This window comes from Staurois parvus, unplaced genomic scaffold, assembly GCF_062004578.1.
Source record: "Staurois parvus isolate SC_StPar_1 unplaced genomic scaffold, SC_StPar_1.0 ptg001358l, whole genome shotgun sequence".
Lineage (NCBI taxonomy): Eukaryota > Metazoa > Chordata > Amphibia > Anura > Ranidae > Staurois > Staurois parvus.
The window spans coordinates 416,846-435,100 of NW_028319154.1; the positions used below are offsets into that span (position 1 = coordinate 416,846).

At 46.0% G+C, this 18,255-nt stretch overlaps 1 long non-coding RNA gene across 1 annotated transcript in view; it reads left to right on the forward strand.

Annotated features, from left to right (window-relative positions):
* Positions 1–2,909: 2,909 nt before the first annotated feature.
* LOC149436412 (uncharacterized) overlaps positions 2,910–18,255 on the forward strand; it is a 31,333-nt gene continuing 15,987 nt past the window's right edge. The window contains exons 1-2 of the long non-coding RNA XR_016308293.1: positions 2,910–3,127; positions 3,504–3,612. This is a non-coding gene — a long non-coding RNA (uncharacterized LOC149436412). The remainder of the gene's footprint in view (positions 3,128–3,503; positions 3,613–18,255) is intronic.

An 18,255-nucleotide genomic window follows, 5' to 3' on the forward strand; every position in this document is an offset into this window, starting at 1 on the left:
GGAGTCCTGCCCGATGTGCCTCTGCCCGGAGTCCTGCCCGATGTGCCTCTGCCCGGAGTCCAGCCCGATGTGCCTCTGCCCGGTGTGCCTCTGCCCGGAGTCCAGCCCGATGTGCCTCTGCCCGGAGTCCAGCCCGATGTGCCTCTGCCCGGAGTCCAGCCCGATGTGCCTCTGCCCGGAGTCCAGCCCGATGTGCCTCTGCCCGGAGTCCAGCCCGATGTGCCTCTGCCCGGTGTGCCTCTGCCCGGAGTCCAGCCCGATGTGCCTCTGCCCGGAGTCCAGCCCGATGTGCCTCTGCCCGGTGTACCGCTGCCCGGAGTCCTGCCCGGTGTGCCAGTCTTTGATATCCCGCCAGTTACCAGACCCGGGCGGTGGAACATTTTTCCCAGCTAGGACTGTTTGGAGCGTCCTGAGGCCGCTCCTTGAGGGGGGGGTACTGTCAGGAATGGACTGGCCAGCAATGGTGGGACTCACCTGCCTTTTGATCTGCAGTACCAGGGCTGGCCAGCGGATGCTCCCAGCAATCAGAGACTCAACCTTTCTGCCAGCTAACACCTGGAACTGATGATACTGGTGTATTTAAGGGATGGCCAGACTTGCAGACTCTGCCTTGGTGTTGTGTTTGTCCTGGGCCCTGTATCTGTCCTGCATCCTGTTTCTGTTCCTTTGCTACCTGTTCTGATCCCTGGCTTGTGACCCTGACCATCCCTCTGCCTGACCCTCTGTACTACGCTGCTTGCTACCTGTTCTGATCCCTGGCTTGTGACCCTGACCATCCCTCTGCCTGACCCTCTGTACTACGCTGCTTGCTACCTGCTGAACCTGGCCTGTGACCCCGACCATTCTCCGCTTACTCCCCCTGTACCTACCTGCCCAATTGATATTGACCCGGCCTGCCTGACGACGCTTGCTTGTATGTACTGTTATCTGTGGGTGGTTGGTTGGGTTTGTTTGCACTGTATTATGTTTAGTATTGCACTGCGTTTATGTTTGTATTGTTAGTGTTAATAAATTACATTGTTAATCACATTTCTGAAGTCTGCGTTTCCCTGCGTCAGTCACACACCTCTGGTCATACCTGGGAGCCCTGACAGTCAGGATGGGACAGATATCCCCCAAATGTCAGGAAGGGACAGATATCCCCCAAATGTCAGGACAGTACAGATATCCCCCAAATGTCAGAATGGTACAGATACCCCCAAATGTAATAACAGGACAGATATCCCCCAAATGTCAGGACAGTACAGATATCCCCCCAATGTCAGGACAGGACAGATATCCCCCCAATGTCAGGACAATACAGATATCCCCCAAATGTCAAAACAGTACAGATATCCCCCAAATGTCAGGATGGGACAGATATCCCCCCAAATGTCAGGACAGATATCCCCCAAATGACAGGATGGTACAGATATCCCCCAAATGTCAGAACAGTACAGATATCCCCCAAATGTCAGGACGGTACAGATATCCCCCAAATGTCATGACGGTACAGATATCCACCAAATGTCAGGACGGTACAGATATCCCCCAAATGTCAGGACGGTACAGATATCCTCCAAATGTCAGGACAGTACAGATATCCTCCAAATGTCAGGACAGTACAGATACCGCCCAAATGTCAGAACAGTACAGATATCCCCAAAATGTCAGGACAGTACAGATATCCCCCAAATGTCAGAACAGTACAGATATCCCCCAAATGTCAGGACAGGACAGATATCCCCCAAATGTCAGGACAGTACAGATATCCCCCAAATGTCAGAACAGTACAGATATCCCCCAAATGTCAGAACGGTACAGATATCCCCCAAATGTCAGGACAGTACAGATACCCCCCAAATGTTAGGAAAGGACAGATATCCCCCAAATGAAAGGACAGTACAGATATCCCCCAAATGTCAGAACAGTACAGATATCCCCCAAATGTCAGGACAGTACAGATATCCCCCAAATGTCAGGACAGTACAGATATCCCCCAAATGTCAGGACAGTACAGATATCCCCCAAATGTTAGGATGGTACAGATATCCCCCAAATGTTAGAACAGTACAGATATCCTCAAATGACCCCATTTTGCAGAGTAGACAGTCCAACGTACTTCATAAGAGGAATGGCAAGCTTTTTGCAGTTGTAATTTTTTTGTCATAACTTTTCGGAAAATGAAGAAATAAATAAAATGATTTTCACTTTTTTTTTTTTTTTACATACTGTCACCAGTGCAGTACAGCGTCAGCATACAACTGGCATGGCGGTGATCAGTACAGAAAAAAATATATAATTTTTTTTATTACTTTTTTTCTCTTATTTTAAGATTTTATTTTCATATTTCACTATGACCCAAGTAGTATAATGTTACCATAGTAACATTGTACTACTTTGGGGAAGTGATCAGTATTTTTTTTTTAAATATCAGAATTTGCTTATAGCAAAGAATTACTTTGCTATAAGCAAGTATTTACCTGAATGACATTGATTCATTCAAGGGATTTTTTTTTGGCCACGGCTAATCACATGACACAGCTGGACTGTGATTGGCCCAGCTTGTGCATGTGATCACTGTGACCATTCACAGCTAGAAACACTTGTATACAATGGATGGCATGAAAGGAAGCCATCCATTGTATACAACTGTCATGTGACCTGCTGTGATTGGTCAGAGCAGGTCACATGGTACTGGCAACGGGGCCGGTACACACATCTGTCATTGGCTGTGTCCGAGGTACATGGCCAGTGACCGATTGCGCCGCAGCACAACCCTGCTGGCAGACGCAATGCGCGTTCCTGAAAAGATGCCATATGGTGTCCACCAGGAGGGACGAGCTGTTCGCCTGGCCACCATCTGGCCATAGGCGGCAACGGGTTAAAGGAGAAGTGGTGAGTAGTTCAGGAAGTTTGTCCTCAAGATTCTGGTTACCGTTGGTCATCCTGTACACCCCTATATCCAATCCAAGTTAATCCCCTAAATAAAACAACCAAAACCAACGCTCAAAGCCTGAATTCTTGCCTGAGGATGAACAATGTGTGGAAATGGTAAAGGACTGGCAGTGCAGGACTATAAAGGAACCCAAATTCAACAGCAACCCCCGAGGGGGTAGTGCTACATAAATGAAAAGCCTGTACAGAGGTAAGGGCAGGAAGGTGGAGGACACATCTTCAGGAGCCCACATTGGACCCGTGATGATTGCGGGTGCAATGCTTTCCAGGCTCCTGCAGCAAAACTATCAGCATTTATTATTTTTTCTGCAAAGGTGAATTTATCCTTTAAATGTCAATTGTCTTCATTTCTAATAGGCGTTTCAGTCATATTTCAGGTTGTCAGTAAAAAATGTGCTCTGACTGGAAATGTTCCTTTTTTTGAGAAAGTTGTGACAGCTTGACAACTCTACGTGCGTCATTGTAAAAGGGGCGGAGTCACGATACTGCCGAAAAAAAGCATAACTTGTAGAGAATAAAGTTTCCTTCTTCTGTTTTTCATGAACATTCTTCTGTGGTTCATCCAGGAGAAGGATCCTTTACCCTGAGCACTGCGGGGATTACAGCGACTGCTGCAGCACCAATGATCGGTGACACAGACCGGCCGACTCCATTAACCCCGACAGGACCATCTAGGTAAGTCTGCTGACAGCTGATTGTTATCCCGCTCTATATCCAGCACTCAGCTGTGTGTATAGAATTATCGGAGGCTGTATCCCCGTCCGGGCGATTACTTGTGGCGGCAGGAGTGCTGGGTTCATGATGTGGTCCGGAATGACTATAACCACTGGAAGACCCGCCATTTTCTGGGAGATTTTAAATCTGTATTTTTGTGTATGTACAGTATATATATATATATACAGTTGTGTTGAAAATAATATCAGTGTGTTGAAAAAAGTGAGTAAAGCTGCAAATCCTTCTAATCCTTTTATTTCCATCCACACAAATGCATTGGGAACACGACACATTCTATTCCAAATCACAACATGAAGAAAAATACATCAAATTTGTGTTGTTCCTCTAAAAAAATGGAAGAAAAGTGAATATTAGACGGTTCAAAAAAATGGCCGTGTTTGTATTCTTCTTTACAAACTCCAACATTCACTATATAAACTGAGAAATGTTTGAAGATTTTGCTTTCCTTTGAATGACTTCATGAATATTTGGTTGTAGTCGCACTGTTTCTGAGAACTGCTGTACATCTGTGTTGCATGGAGTCCCCCAACTTCTGGCCCCTGTGATCAGGTATTCCAGCCCAGGATGATTGGACCACATTCCACAGTTCTTCTCTATTTCTTGGTTTGGCCTCAGAAACGGCATTTTTGATGTCACCCCACAAGTTTTCTATTGGATGAAGATCCGGGGATTGGGCTGGCCACTCCATAACGTCCATCTTGTTGGTCTGGAACCAAGATGTTGCACGTTTACTGGTGTGTTTGGGGTCGTTGTCTTGTTGGAACACCCATTTCAAGGGCATTTCCTCTTCAGCATAAGGCAGCATGACCTCTTCAAGTATTCTGATGGATTCAAACTGATCCATGATCCCTGGTATGCGATAAATAGGCCCAACACCGTAGTATGAGAAACATCCCCATATCATGATGCTTGCACCACCATGCTTCACGGTCTTCACAGTGTACTGTGGCTTGAATTCAGTGTTTGGGGGCCGTCTGACAAACTGTCTCCGCCCACTAGACCCAAAAAGAACAATCTTACTTTCATCAGTCCACAAAATGTTGCGCCATTTCTCTTTAGGCCAGTCAATGTGCTCTTTGGCAGATTGTAACCTCTTCAGCACGTCTTTTTCCCAACAGTGGGACTTTGCGGGGACTTCTTGCAGATAGCTTGGCTTCACATCGGCGTCTTCTAATTGTAACAGTCCTCACAGGGAACGTCACACCTTCTTTCATCTTCCTGGAGCTGATTGTTGGCTGAGTCCTCACAGGGAACGTCACACCTTCTTTCATCTTCCTGGGGCTGATTGTTGGCTGAGTCCTCACAGGGAACGTCACACCTTCTTTCATCTTCCTGGAGCTGATTGTTGGCTGAGTCCTCACAGGGAACGTCACACCTTCTTTCATCTTCCTGGAGCTGATTGTTGGCTGAGTCCTCACAGGGAACGTCACACCTTCTTTCATCTTCCTGGAGCTGATTGTTGGCTGAGTCCGCCCCATTTTGGCTATTCTTCTATCCATTCCAATGGTAGTTTTTCGCTTTCTTCCACGTCTTTCAGGTTTTGGTTGCCATTTTAAAGCATTTGCCATCATTTTAGCTGAGCAGCCGATCATTTTCTGCACTTCTTTATATGTTTTCCCCTCCAATCAACTTTTTAATCAAGGTACGCTGTTCTTCTGAACAATGTCTGGAACGACCCATTTTCCTCAGAATTTCAGAGAGAAATGCACTGTAACCAGCATGTCCAACATTTGCTGCCTTCCTTCCTTAAATAAGGGCAATAATTGCCACCTGTTTATCAAAGAATGAATGACCTCACTAATAGAACTCCACACAGCTATTATTTTGAACACGCCCCTTTCAATGAGTGATTCAATGACACAGAATCAGCAGCATGCATGTCATGACTGTCGGGTCTGTTGGATTTCTATGACTCTACTACACCTGCTAGGAAATTATCTGCCATGTAGAAATATCATTTCCACCAAAAACAGTGATTGATCCGGTTAGTGATGTCTGACGGCTAGTATTTTCAACACAACTGTATATATATATATATATATATATATATATATATATATATGGGACTGGTGTGAATGTACAATATATATATATATAGACGGTGATATATAAGGACATGTAATAATAATTGTTACTATCTGAGATGTCTCTACCCTCCATCTAATAGACGGCTATTGGTGCTGCCATCTTGTGGTCACATAACAGTATAGCGTCAGCTGTATAAGTGGTGTTGCAATCTATGGGAGCACTAAGCACTTCCATTCCTATACACAGTATCTCCCAGAAGTGAGTCCCCCCCTCACATTTTTGTGAATATTTGATTCTATATTTTCATGTGACAACACTGAAGAAATGACACTTTGCTACAATGTGACGTAGTCAGAGTACAGCTTGTATAACATGTAAATTTGCTGTCCCCTCAAAATAACTCAACACACCGCCATTCATGTCTAAACTGCTGGCAACAAGAGTGACTCCACCCCTAAGTGACAAGGTCCAAATTGGGCCCAAAGTGTCAATATTATGTGTGGCCGCCATTATTTTCCAGCACTGCCTTAACCCTCTTGGGGATGGAGGTCACCAAAGCTTCACAGGTTGCCACTGGAGTCCTCTTCCACTCCTCCATGATGTCATCACGGAGATGGTGGATGTTAGAGACCTTGCACTCCTCCACCTTCCGTTTGGGGATGCCCCACAGATGCTCAGTAGGGTTTGGGTCTGGAGACATGCTTGGCTAGTCTATCACCTGAACCCTCAGCTTCTTTAGCAAGGCAGTGGTGGTCTTGGAGGTGTGTTTTGGGTTGTTTTCATGCTGGAATATTGCCCTGCAGCCCAGTCTCCGAAGGGAGGGGATCATGCTCTGGCATTCATGGTTCCCTCAATGAACTGTAGCCCCCCAGTGCCGGCAGCACTCATGCAGCCCCAGACCATGACACTCCCACCACCATATGGCCCCAGACCATGACACCCCCACCACCATGCTTGACTGTAGGTAAGACACACTTGTCTTTGTACTCCACACCTGGTAGCTGTCAAACACGCTTGACACCATCTGAACCCAATCAGTTGATGTTGGTGTCATCAGACCACAGGAGAAGGTTCCAGTAATCCATGTCCTTAGGCTGCTTGTCTTCAGCAAACTGTTTGCGGCTTTCTTGTGCATCATCTTTAGAAGAGGCTTCCTTCTGGGACGACAGCCATGCAGACCAATTTGATGTAGTGTGTGGTGTATGGTCTGAGCACTGACAGGCTGACCACCCCTCCACCCCTTCACCCTCCGCAGCAATGCTGGCAGCACTCATACGTCTATTTCCCAAAGACAACCTCTGGATATGAAGCTGAGCACGTGCACTCAGCTTCTTTGGTCGACCTTGGCAAGGCCTGTTCTGAGGGGAACCTGTCCTGTTACACCGCTGTATGGTCTTGGCCACCGCGCTGCAGCTCAGTTTCAGGGTCTCGGCAATCTTCTTATAGCCTAGGACATCTTTATGTAGAGCCACAATTCTTTTTTTCAGATTCTCAGAGAGTTCTTTGCCGTGAGGTCCCATGTTGAACTTCCAGTGACCAGTATGAGAAAGTGAGAGCGATAACACCAAATGTAACCCCCCCGCTCCCCATTCACACCTGAGACCTTGTAACACCAACGAGTCACATGACACCGGGGAGTGAAAATGGCTCATTGGGCCCAATGTGGATCTTGTCACTTAGGGGTGGACTCACTTCTGGGAGATACTGTGTGTATATATATATATATATATATATACATTGTATACAGTCCAGGGGAGGGGGGACTCACTTCTGGGAGATACTGTATATTCTTGGGGTGTGTGTGCCATTATTCCATTATTTTTGATAATAATCTTTAGTGTATTATAGGGTTGCCACCTCATCCCTTTAACCACTTGCCCCCCCCCCCCCCCCCCCCCTGACAAGGCCATTTTTTGTGATACGGCTCTGCATTACTTTAACTGACAATTCTGCAGTCATGCAACGCTGCACCCAAATGAAATGTATGACCTTTTTTTCCACAAATAGAGCTTTCTTTTGTTTGGTATTCGATTGCTTCTGCATTTTTTTACTTTTTGCGCTCAAAGCAATTTTGAAAAAAAAAACAATATTTTTGACTTTTTGCAATAAAACATGTCCAGTAAAAAATGTAAAAAAAATCAAATTTCATCATAAATTTAGTCCAAACTGTATTCTGCTCCGTTTCTTTGCTAAAAAAATCCAAATATGTGTAAGTTAATTTACTTGAAAATTATAGCATCTACAAAAGGCGGTATAGAGAGTGGGATTTTTTATTTTTTTATTTTTATACTAGTAATGGCAGCGATCAGTGACTTATAGCGGGACTGCAGCACACATTCTGACACTGACGGGGAGGGAACTGACTTGGGGTCACTGACATCCCTAGTGACACCAATACAGTGATCAGCGCTAATAAAAAGCCCCAACACTGTACTAATGGCACTGGGCAGGAAGGGGTTAACATCTGGGGCCATCACAGGGTTACCTGTGTGCTGGGTGTGTTTTACTAGGGAGACATTCTGTGCAGAGCCATACAAAGCAGCATGCTGGAGCTGACAGGGGAGAGATCTGTGTTGTTTACATACAGATCTCTCCCCTGTCAGTGTTCCTCAGTTATTGCTAGGTGTCTGGGAAATCTCCGACTAGGACCCCGTTATTGACAATCATAGCCACCAATGGCAGCACAGGTAGGGTAGTGCATGTGTATGCAGACTCCCCCTACCCATAAATGCAAGATCACGTATATATATATACACATGATTTAGCACAGCCCTGCTGACCTGTAGCAGTATTTGTGCTGTAGGGTGATGGGGAAGTGGTACTGAACACATATGAATTACATGGGTTCTTTGGCTGATTAACCACTAGGGGACCGCCCGCAGTATATATACTGCTACAAGGCGGCCCTTGTGCGCAGGATCACGTACTGTATATAAACGTGATTCACGCTCCCGATATTTTTGCAGGCTGGGGGAGTGTGCGTGCCCTCGCTGACCTGCGGGTGTCACGATTCGATTCCTGAGGGATCAATCATTCGGTTTCAGCCAGTGATGTCCAGACTAAGTCGGATGATCGGTCCCTGTCCTATCCTGTCCTGTGATGACAGTTACACAGGACAGGATATGATGTCAATCTTCTCTGCCTGGACACATTCCATCCCAGAGAGAGAAGAAAGAACACAAAACGTAAAAGCTCTACACTTCCAGTTTAGAACACCATACGTCACAATTAACTAATTGATTGCCCCCCCCCCCCAATTAACCCCTTCACTGCCCTGTCACCAGTGTCGTTATTTATAGTGTACATATTTTTTACTGATAACTGTATTCGTGTCCTTGGCGACTTCTGATAGCATTAGCGCCCCTCCCAGATAGCGCCAGTTTGCTCGCTAGTAAACCAGTAATCACATTTAAACCCTTGATCCCCCCCATTTAACCCCTTCACTGCCCTGTCACCAGAGTCATTATTTACAAAGTACAGATTTTTTACAGATCGCTGTATTAGTGTCGCTTGTGACTTCCAATAGTGTTAGCACCCCTCCCAGATAGTGCCAGATTGCCCGCTACTACATGAATAATCACATTTAAGCCCTTCATCGCCCCCCCCCATTTAACCCCTTCACTGCCCTGTCACCAGTGTCATTAGTTCAGTGTACAGATTTTTTCACTGATCACTGTATTAGTGTCACCAGCGACTTCAGATAGGGTTAGCATCAGTTAGCACCCCTCCCAGATAGCGTCAGATTGCCCATCAGTACACCAGTCATCACATTTAACCCCTTGATTGCCAGGAACATGCTCACTTGCACACTAAACCTCCATTGCTAGTATAGTGTCTGAACAGATCAATATCTTTGATCACATCAGCTGTCAGGAATGGACTCAGCACTGGTGGTGGGACTCGCCTGCCGTGTGGGCTGCAGTACCAGAGCTGACCAGCGGGTGCTCTTAGCAGCCAGAAGCTCACAATCAGCCAAACCTGGGACTGATTGCAGAAAGGTGTATATAAGGCATGACCAGGCCTGTGATCTGGGCCTTGGTGTATGTTTCCCCATGAGCCTCTGTACCTGTATCCTATGTTCCTGCTTTGTTGCTGACCCGGCTTGATCCTGATCTCTGTTGACCGTCTCCTGTTCTGACTACTGGCTCATCCCTGACTATTCTTCTGCCTACTCCTATGCTGTTTGACCTCCTGTTGCTGTACCTTGGCTTGTGACCCGTTTACTCTTTGCCTGCTGCTCTGTACTGATCTGCCTCCACTGTTACCGACCCGGCTTGTCTGACCACGCTAACTACTCTGCCATCCATCCATCCTGCATGGATCCAGCCGTACCTGCACATACCTCTGGCGGATCCCTCTACCACTAGCAGGTGTACTCAGGGGCCACGACCTGGTCTCAGTCCTGCTCCAAGTCCATCCCCACCATCAGGGGCTCTGGTGAAAAGGCAGACTGGGGCTTAGACTCCGCGCCCTGGGGAATCCTGCCCTGAGGACCGCTAGAGGTACCACCAAACGGTCATTACAGAACCCTACGGCCGGCCTGACCGTTCCACCTCTCCAGCCGTGACTACGCCTGTGTTCCTGCACCTCCTAAAGATTAGTGGAAGGTTGGTTTGCTCACTGTGCATTTATATAGATATATATCTGGGTGGCTAATAATAACCTGTATTATACTATACCTGAAACCTGCGTTTCCCTGTGTCAGTCCACACCTTTCTGGTCATTCCTTGATTCCTGAAATCAGCACTATACCAGCATTCACATTAGTATAGCGCCCCTAAAAACACAATTTTAGCAGGATCAGCCCCGGGCACCTGCCAGCACCTGCGTTTGACCCCTACATTTACCCCCCCTTTCTCACCCAGCAAGTGCAGTGTCAGTAGATAACTGTCACTTGATACATTACACACAAAACCACAGTGTTCGCAGAATCAGGCCTGATCTCTGTTAGCACTTGTCAGTAAATTTGTTTGTAGCGGTTCAAGCAGTATCTGACAACCAGGAGCTCTTTTTCCTGTGATTCACACTAGGGACCTGTAAATTTTGTGGAAAATATGTCCAACCAAAGGTACAATAGTGAAGAGGCCTACAGGATTCTGAGGTGAGAGCGAGGGGAAGACTCACTGACAGAATCTGCCTCAGAATGCAAACCTGTAGACAGCAGCAGCACCCTGACAGATCTCTCTGACAATGGAGAAGAGGTCCCTGCTAAGATCAGGTGTACCCGACCCCATTTCCAGGTTGCTGAGATGTTACAAACGCATGATGACTCTCATATCAGCAGAGTGCCAGTACTAGTGCCGCTCTACCTTTTGGTGAACTTGGGAGCACCAGTGACCTAGTACATCCTGGTCTTTCACATACCAGCACTGCAGTATCACTTGGTGACGTGGCGAGTCCAATAAGTGCAGTACAAGCTGGTGCGGTTGTGAGCACAAGTAGTGTCCAGCAGCCACCAAGAATTCGCACACAGGCCCATAGAGCCCATATTGTCCTTCCGGAGGTGCTTGCAAATCCCGATTGGCACCCCACAAATTCTGCAGCACCCGTACTTCCCCCATCCACTGTCCAACCAGGAATTCAGGCAGAAACAGCACATTTAAATACTTCCCTTGAATTTATGGAGCTTTTTTCATGGAAGATCTGTATGCAGTGATTGTGGATCAAAGCAATTTATATGCACAACAATTTATCGCCACCAACCAAAATTCAAACCTTGCCAGACCATTCGCATGGAAACCCATTTCATGTGTGCCCACCATTAGAAGTGGGTGGATGCAGGGAGGTACTCTAATGGTGGGCATAGCACACACTATTTTCTAGCAGATATTTCAATAAAAAGTAATTTTATTGTGTTACTGTTTTATTGTTAACCATTGCTTATTTCTTTGCAGGAATGTCATTCAACCGAAGCACCAACTTATTTATTCTGACAGCAACAGGGTCTTGCTCTCAGAATATACATAAGTAGGTGTGTGCAGTGCTGTTGGATGAGATTTGTCATCCACAGTTAAAAAAGAGCATATATGCTGAAGCATGTGGATCTGGGGTGGCCAGTGGGAGGATGGCCCCTGTGCTTCAGCATATATGTTTTATATATGTTGGCACATTTCATGTGTGCCCACCATTAGAAGTGGGTGGATGCAGGGCGGTATATTCTAATGGTGGGCATACCACACACTTTTTCTAGCATAGATTTCTTCTCTTTTTTTCATTCAGCCCACAGGCTGCATAAAAAAAAGAACATAGCATATATACCCAATAAGGACCAGCGATGTACTGGTACATCACCAGACTTTAAGTGGTTATACCAGGATGATGCCTACAGCTTCAGGTATCATCCGGTGATCGGCTTTCATGTAAAAGCAATCCTAGTGGCTAATTAGCTGCAAGATTGCTTTTACAAGAAGCAGGAGAAGATGCCCCCCCCTCCCCCGCTGCCTTCCACGGTCTTCTCGGGCAGTCCCGTGCCATCGGGGGAACCTGAGAATGCAGCCGGTGTTTCTGCCAGCTGACCATAGAGCTGATTGGAGACCAGAGTGGTGCCAATCATCTCTATAGTCTAAGAAATCAGAAGCTACGAGCATTTCATCACTTCAGTTTCACAGGATATAAACAGCGCCATTTGTAAATTGGGAAAGCATCTGATCACCGATCTTGTTTTGATTAGATAATGTAAGGGCAGAGGAGAGATCCAGAGTCTGATAGACCCCAGATTTCTCAAAGAAGAATATATGACAATGCCCATTGAAGTTATAGGGGATATTAAATTCCCTGTGATAGCATTAAAAGTGATTTTAAAAAAATGAAAGGAACATTGTACAAATAATTAAAAAAATCAAAGTAACTAAAAAAAAAGAGTATCCTCGCCCCTCACGTGCGCACGCACCTATTTGCGCAAGAGTTGACCCTGTGCCAGTATGTAAACAGCGGTTGCACCATGCATGTGAGGTATCACTGTGAACGTCAGATCGAGGGCAGTAACTCTAGCACTAGACCTCCTCTGTAAATCTAAAATGGTAGCTTGAAAAGGCTTTTAATGTGTTGCCTATGGATATTAAAAATGTCTGCAGTTTGTCGCCATTGCATGGGGCATGCGCAGTTTTAAAGCATGTCATGTTTGGTAATTATTTACTCGGCATACCATCATCTTTTATATTTTACCAAATAATTTGCCAATATATTGTCTTTGTGCATTATAATTAAAAAAGTGTATTTTTTTAAAAAAATTTGTGTTTTAAAAATCGCTGCGCGAGTACTATATGACATAAAAAATGTCCCACCATTTTATTCTCTAGGGTGTCTGACTTAATAAAAAATATATAATGTTCCTTAATCTATTAGCACGCTTTGAAAAAATGCTGCACAAAGCTCTGAAGCAAACCTCGGACCGCATCACTGCCACATTATCTAGGGAACTCCGCGAACTAGGACAACGCACTGCGGACCTAGAACAGAGAGTGGACGGTCTTGATGCCTCGCTTCGGACACAAGCAGAAGACCTTGACCTCCTGCGTGACGAAAACGCAACACTATTAACACGACTGGAGGACTTTGAAAACCGAGCAAGGCGCTCAAATTTGCGTATCCGTGGCCTTCCGGAAACTATCGTCGACGTCCAATCAACTGTAACAGCTCTATTCCAAGAGCTTGCCCCAGCTATCCCAATTGAAAGATTAGAAATGGATAGAGTTCACAGGGCGTTAGCTTCACAACGCACGGAAGGTCCACCACGTGACATTATAGCCAAGCTCCACTTTTTCCGCACTATGGAGCAACTCCTACAAGCAGCTCGTACTGCAGAATCTCTGTAGTTCCAGGGTCATACCTACCAACTATTCCAAGATCTATTCCCCACAACTATTGCCAAACGCAGGGCTATGAAACCCCACCTGCAGGCACTTCAACAACACGGTATACCGTGGAGCTTCCCCTTTGCAGTGCGATTCAGATACCAGACCCGAGACTACACCTGCAAGACTCCTGAAGACCTACTGGATACTCTGCGGATCCTGCAACTACATTCCCCAGCAACACCATCAGAGAGTTCTAAATGGAGGTCCACATCCTGCTCGCCGTGGAAATCCTATCCCCCTCGTACAACCGATGGTCAACTCAGCTTCCATAAATGAGGGAGTTTCTCGTCACCAGGCCTATCTCCGCAAGACACCATGGACTGAACTACGTCCCACATTTCTCTTTCTGCCACATACACCAGACGGTGTATCCTTTTGACCAACATCGAGAGTAACACCCATGATTCTCTCTCTCTCTCTCTCTCTCTCTCTCTCTCGACTGTATCTCTCTCGACTGTATCTCAGTTTGTATATGGGAGGCTCGGCTCTGGCGGAATGGGACGCCACATTTCCCCAACCATGTTGATTCACCCGTGCAACCAGTGCTGCCCAAGCCTAGGACCCCCCGAATTCTTCAGGTGTTTATTCACCTGCTCCTCTTCCGGGATCCCACTACCGTATATTTATTTTAATACAGTCATGCCCACGCACCTGCGCTCTCTACACTGGCCCCTGTGTTATTGGCTATTTAATAGCACTTGGGCTATCATTGCTCCCTGGTCCACCCTGACTTAGGGTGTCCCCGGGGACCACCTTTTATGCCTTGAATGGTCTCCTATACCCCTTTTTCTTTGTTAACTTTCCCTTATCATACCCCTCCTCCCTCCCCCCAATATGACTCCACGCAACTTCTTACACAAACTAACCATCTCATACAGTAATTGTCAGGATCCATCCTAGATGGCGGTGCCACGCTATTCAAAATATTATACACTCTCCCCATGGGCTCGTTAAATATCCTTACCCTGAATGTACAGGGCCTCAATATACCACAGAAACGTAATAAGGATTTCCGCTCTTTTGCATCATTTAAAACTCATGTGGTCTGTCTACAGGAAACACACTACACCCCCAACTCCACCCCTAAGGTTTTTTGGCCCCCGTTATCCTCAGGTCTATATGGCCTCCGCTGTCACCAAACGCAGAGGGGTACTGATAGCTTTCCATCGCACAACACCTTTTACACTATATACTGAAGTCAAAGACCCAGAGGGTCGCTATCTCCTGCTAGTAGGGCAACTCCTAGACATAGACGTCACCATTGCAACATATTATGCCCCGAATCAAGGTCCCTTACCATTCCTTTCCCACATACAAACTTTTGTTTATAGATTGCCACAAGCGAGGCACCTTATTTGTCAGCGGAGACTCTAACAGTACAATATATCCCTTTCTATACAAATCCCCGCAACCTTCCCCTCTCCATACGTCTAAGCAATATGTGTAGATAAGATAGTGAGCGCACTCCAGTGAGCGGCAAATGCACTAAAAGGAACCACAAAACCTTTCCAACTGAAATTGACAAAATAGAAGTGCAGCGCTACAAACAATGTCCTTATAGCAATTTAAAATGGGAAAAGATGATTGTCCAATGCAATAATATCAGATGTGGTAAGCAGTTTAATTATGAGGAACTTCCAAAAAAAAAACGTTGGTGTAATCCAATCCAATATCGAGGGGTAGATAGATTGCCCACTTACCAGAAGCGCAATCTCAATGCGCATGTAGCCGAGGTCTCATGTAGGCGCTGCTTGGTAGTACCCAGGTGGTCCCTCAATGGAAAGGAGATACTGGTCTGGTCGGATCACACTGCTCCTTGTCTCCACACAGAGAGCCTAAAAGTGCTGGGGCTGAGGTATGGGGACTCAGTGCCAGATATAAGAAGTAAAGGTGCTCATAGTGTAGTATTTAAATAAAATATTTATTATATCCAATATGTAAAAAACAAGTAAGGGTTACAAAGCACATGCCTGTAGCCAGTAAAAGCAGCTGTAAAAAACATCTAAGCACTGACCTGTGAAAAACATGGGTTGGCCGCCGGACCTCCTGATCCGGCGGTGTGACGTTAAGGCGTGCGAAGGCTCCTCCTAGACGCGTTTCGTGTCAATACACGTCTACCGTAGGGGTGATGCCTTACTTGTTTTTTACATATTGGATATAATAAATATTTTATTTAAATACTACACTATGAGCACCTTTACTTCTTATATCTGGCACTGAGTCCCCATACCTCAGCCCCAGCACTTTTAGGCTCTCTGTGTGGATCCAAGGAGCAGTGTGATCCGACCAGACCAGTATCTCCTTTCCATTGAGGGACCACCTGGGTACTACCAAGCAGCACCTACATGAGACCTCGGCTACATGAGACCTGTACATGCGCATTGAGATTGCGCTTCTGGTAAGTGGGCAATCTATCTACCCCTCGATATTGGATTGGATTACACCAAGGTTTTTTTTTTTTTTTTTTTTTTTTTGGAAGTTCCTCATAATTGAACTGCTTACCACATCTGATATTGCATTGGACAATCATCTTTTCCCATTTTAAATTGCTATAAGGACATTGTAGCGCTGCACTTCTATTTTGTCATACTTCTAAGCAAACCCTCCAAGCCATACTACAAAGTTATTCCTTGATAGATACCTAGCGGGAACTTAACCCGGCTAAACGCCAATACACATTCTACTCTCACCCCCACAAGTCCTTCTCTAGGATAGATCACATTTTCATTACCACCAGCTCTTCTTCCCGGCTCTTGACCTCTGAAATAATTCCAATTCCCTGGTCAGACCATTGCGCCGTATTCACATCTATGGCCTCGTTAGCCCCATCCCCAACTGAATCCTCCTGGATCATTAACGACAACCTACTTGCAAATCCAACGCACTGCTTAGAAATTGAAACCGCCCTCAAAGATTACTTATCTCTTAACCAAACACCTGAAATTTCTCCTCACCTGTTATGGGAAGCGCATAAACCGGTGCTGCGAGGGTTTTGCATTAGCAAAGCGTCCTTTTTAAATAAAATGAAAAGACAACAACATCTTTCTCTAGAGCGGACATATGATCACTCCCACCAAGCCTTCCATGTGACCCCCACACCAGCCAACCATGAAGCCCTGTAATGATCCAGATTAGCTCTAGACCTCTTTCTCACAGACCAAGCGGAACTTTCACTTCGTAGATCCAGGCACAAATATTATACTAAGGCAAAGAAACCCAATACTTTCTTAGCCTTCTCGCTTCACAGGCTGGACCAGATTACTAGACCTATTCGAATACGCACCTCTTCTGGCAACCTCACTAGTAATCTGGAACGCATCCTACGGACTTTCCATAAACATCTGTCACGGCTATACTCTTCCTCCACACCCTTCGACCCCTCACAAGCTGATACTCTTTTAACCTCCATCTCCTTCCCAAAACTGTCAGAGCGCCAATTAGCGATGTTGGAGCAACCCATCTCCCCAACCGAAACCTTAAACGCTATCTCATGTCTAAAAGCTCGTAAGCTCCCAGGACCAGACGGTTTCTGAGCCACTTACTACAAAAAATTTGCTCATCTCCTTACACCCATCCTTTACTATCTGGCCATAGCTTCAACCATGAAACAGTACAAGTGAACATCTCAATGATCCCAAAACCAAACTCAGATGACACGCAGTGGTCCAATTATAGGCCAATCTCTCTCCTCAACATTGATATCAAACTGTTAGCAAAAATCCTTTCTTCACGCCTTAATTTGTGTATTGGCTCTCTAATTCATAACAACCAAGTGGGATTTATTCCAACTGGACAAGCTGGAGATAACGTCAGACGTGCATCTCTTTTGGCAAATTTAGCCAAATCTCACTACATTCCTGCCTGTTTCTTGTCCTTGGACATCCAGAAAGCATTCAATACAGTCTCATGGCCATGCCTTAACTACAATTTGCACCACTGGGGTTTTGGTCCACACTTTTTAACCTGGATCTTCTCGCTGTATCGAGAGCCCTCGGCCAGAATTGGGTATCTAGGACACAGGTCAGCCCAGTTTCCAATTTCCAGAGGCATGAGACAGGGCTGTCCTCTGTCCCCCTTGCTCTTTTCCCTGGCCATAGAACCTCTGGCCCTTTTATTTAGAGCTAACCTGGATGTCCGGGGACTCGAGATAGGGAGCACTCATCATAAGTTATGTCTCTTTGCGGATGATGTCTTATTTTTTCTCACATCTCCCTTGACTTCCTCTCCTTCCCTAGTCCGGCTTCTCGAGATGTTTGGCTTGCTCTCCGGTCTTATAATAAATCCCAACAAATCAATAGCACTCCACATCTCTCTTCCCCCTAAAGAGCTGGCCCATCTGAAACAGATCCTACCATTTCCCTGGTCACAATGCCATATCCCTTTCTTGGGAATCAAATTGATCCCCAATTTATCAGATCCTTATGCAGCTAACTACTCTCCGATGCTAAACCACCTTTCTGCTCTTCTAACCAAATGGTCCTCCCTTCCCCTCGCTTGGCTAGGCAGAATCACAGTTATGAAGATGTCAATCCTTCCAAAAATGTTATACCTGTTTAGAGTCGTCCCAGTCCCCTCCCACTACATTTGCATACTGCAGCGCCGCATTTCTTCCTACGTTTGGGGCAAGACCCGTCCTCGTATACTCCACTCCACTCTGTATCTCTCCAAGCTCAATGAAGGTCTAGGCCCACCCGATATC